This window comes from Rhagoletis pomonella, unplaced genomic scaffold (assembly GCF_013731165.1).
Source record: "Rhagoletis pomonella isolate Grant_MI unplaced genomic scaffold, Rhpom_1.0 Rhpom_scaffold_04267, whole genome shotgun sequence".
NCBI classification, from domain to species: domain Eukaryota; kingdom Metazoa; phylum Arthropoda; class Insecta; order Diptera; family Tephritidae; genus Rhagoletis; species Rhagoletis pomonella.
The window spans coordinates 1-3,440 of NW_023462817.1; the positions used below are offsets into that span (position 1 = coordinate 1).

The 3,440-nt window shown below is 30.7% G+C and overlaps 1 long non-coding RNA gene across 1 annotated transcript; it reads left to right on the forward strand.

The window, feature by feature from the left end:
• Positions 1-396: 396 nt before the first annotated feature.
• LOC118754630 lies at positions 397-2,379 on the forward strand. Its single transcript, XR_004994923.1, has 2 exons — positions 397-586; positions 1,315-2,379. It is a non-coding gene; the product is annotated as an uncharacterized LOC118754630 (long non-coding RNA).
• The last annotated feature ends 1,061 nt before the right edge of the window (positions 2,380-3,440 follow it).

Below are 3,440 nucleotides of genomic sequence, written 5' to 3' on the forward strand. Positions count from 1 at the left end.
CATTTCGTTAATTAAGTGCTGACTATGATTTGTAAAAAGAAAAAAAAACAAGACAGAAATTTCACTTATCTTGCGTGCTAACGAAGATGCGTGGCTGGTAATTATAAGTATTACTTATACGCATACCACATCGACAGAAATATTATTTAAGCGTATATTGATATCTCTATTAAAACTTCAGTATTAATCTCTTAATTTATATTGCGTAGTTATATACTTAATAATGACGATTTTAATACACTAATATTTTGTATGAGAATATTGCAGAATATAGTTTCCCCGTAAAACTAATCACAATTTGAATGCTAACTGGGTTACTGTATCGTCAATTATGTGTAGCTATGCCAAATCAACCTGATGTTCCCCTCAATAAATGTTAACATTTTGTTTTTTCACAGGTTCAACCGCTTCTGCCGGTTACCTGAATTCGTCGGGTAAAAGTTCAAGTTATTTAGTACATACAAAACGCTCGTACTAAATTTACAATTTCAAGAAATATCTGTGCATAAAACCTTTCAGCAGAGCAAAATGCTTTTCGAAAGCAAAACTGGAACATAATAAGAATTTTTGTTGCGTGCTGTGGCAGGTACGTTTTTTAAGTAGTAATTGCTGCACTTGTTTCTGTTGCGTTAGTAGGAAGATAGTTTGTTGCGAATACGGACATTTAAGCTCGTCTATATGTTTCTGTATTAAATGCATGTTTCTGGAGGATTTCAAAACACACCAACAAGCTACTATTAATTTGCCCGAAGAGAAAAGTTTATAGTTGTTTAACTGCAAGATTAATTTAATTTTTCGAGTCGCCAGTGCCCTGAAGGTGCTGTTATACTTGATGTTTCTAAATTTGCGTGACTTCGGCATAACTTTTAAGATAGTAAACTATGGAAATGTTTGCAGAACTTTTGCATCGGGCTTTGAGTTCTTCTCAAATGTCATCAAGAATTTCCTCAGAAAGTTTAAGCGTGAAAGCTGAAAATTCGTTCTCCAAGTATTTTTGCAGTCCGAAATTTTGTAGTTGATTATGTTAGGTTAGAAATTGAAAATTAATCCCGAACGTTTAACATGGGTAGTTAAAAATAGTGATACAAATGCCATCAGACATAACTGTATGAATATTTTTATTTAGCAGAATTAACATTGTTTTTTAATATTATAAACAACGTCTCTGTTGATTATTTCGCTAATTTCTATTTAGATTTTTTGTTTTGTATGTCTTGTAATCCTTGACCTTTAAAAACTTAAAACATATGCATATAAATATCATAAATATCTACTATATATTATACAATATATCTTTCTTTATTTCCCATATAGGCATTTAAGATGTATGCTTATACATAACATTAAAGTACTACTACATAAATAACCAGAATTATTTTAAGAGAAACAATTTAAGAAATACAGACCAACCTAATCCAACCCCATGAAAGAAAGATTTACGATTTACATAAACTGCACTACGTACATTACATAGAGCAATCCAAAAGAATAAAACGTATAAACGCACTTCATTAAGGATGAATTTCGATATTCATAATTTCAATATATGAACCTGAATATTTATATACTAATAACTAAAATAATCCATATTCTGGTATGTACTCATTCATATGTAGTGTACAACAATAATGTAGATCACTTATTAGATGATGATACTTAATATCGGATAATTAGTAGCACATACACATAGCAGCGTGTTTACATTTTGGCATAAAACGTAAAAGATAATGAAACATCAAACAATACGATGCAAAGAAAACACAAAAATAATTTGAAGATTTCCAGCGCAACACGGATCAAAAATTCAGGCTGCAATAGGAAACTCACCAACATTCAATTACAGACTTTGATTAAAAATAAAACTTTATATAAATTATCAGCACAGCTGGAAGAGCGCTTTAAAACTAGCATGCAATTCTAAATTAATGGCAATTGCAATTGCTGTTTGTTTGTTATACTTTCTTTTGCAGAAAGAAAAATGAAGGATTTTGTTTTATTTAATTTTGCTTTGTTTTTTACTTTTTACGTAGAACATGAAAGGTGAACCATTTCTATAACATCCATGACGAACGAAAATTAAGTAAAAAAAGATATTTTGACGCTTAATTTCAAGAACAGCTGAGTGTGTATTTTCCCTTTGGATTAAAACTTGCAATAACAAAAACAAAAAACATTGCTCTTAGACGTTGCAAAATTAAACAAAAACAAAATATTTCAAACAAGTAAAAGATAAAACCATTTTATACTATAACGATCATTAAATATGTGTGTTACAATTTATATTGTATTTAATAGTAATATGTATGTATACATTTATAATACCTTTAATTAAAATCTGAATTACAAATAAAGTATACTATGCAGTACATTTCTATGGTATGTAAGTTTATTGCATTTTTTACTTAACTCCTTATTTTCACTTTAAGTTCAGGTATGGATATCTAACATCTTTGTGTACGATTATTTGATATATGTATAGACGCGTATATCATATTGGTATATGTAGCAACCTCCTTATTACTATTTATGAACATCTATAATATTTGTTGCAATGATTTACTTTATATTGCTTAGAAAATCTGAGACCTGGCGATTCATATATTGAAAAGGGAATCCTATTTGTACACAATAGTTCGAAAGGGATAGCTTCAATTCGCCATTTCATTAGGTAATATATCTAAACAACAGTACTTCAAAACCCTTTTCTGGTACACAATATTATGAACTAAAATTACACGGCTAACCAGAGTTTAGAAACTAATATGATAGCTGTTTAGAGAGTTTCCACATTATCTCTCCGTTCTGATATTGAAGATACGCCGGATTCGTCAAATCTTTAAGCCTAGAATTCATAGGAAGTTAGTAGTAGCAATACAACTAAAAGTCCCAAACTGTGCTTTAAAGTTTACCAAGGTTAGTGGGGGGGTAGAGGCCTCTAAATAGATTTGCTTATTAATAATAATAATAGATTAGAATTACAGCTCCGACAGCGATTGTATTTTTGTAAGAAGATGTTTTACATGGCAGAAATATACTCGGAGGTTTGCTATAATCTGCCGAGAGGCTATTTTTGATGTTGGTCGGAAACCGGACTTGAACCTAGGCCCTGCGGGGTAGTAGCACGCACTTTTAACCACTACTATTATTTGCTATTAAGATGTTAACATCTTATTATCTTATGAACTGTACTTTTAAAGCGTAGTATTTTCTTTGCGTGAATAATTTTCCACTTTTATTTAGGCAGCGATTTCGAGAAATGCACTTGTAAATCCCAATCTTAGAAATCGATTGACATTCTAACTTGTGATCTTCTACACATTTAGGGTACTCACAGTTTACTTCTAAAGTTAAAAGGTGGCAACTTTAACAAGATAACACACTCGAACTGTGAGCAACCCTTATGTTTAAATAAAGTATTAAGTTGATCAACAATACCACGC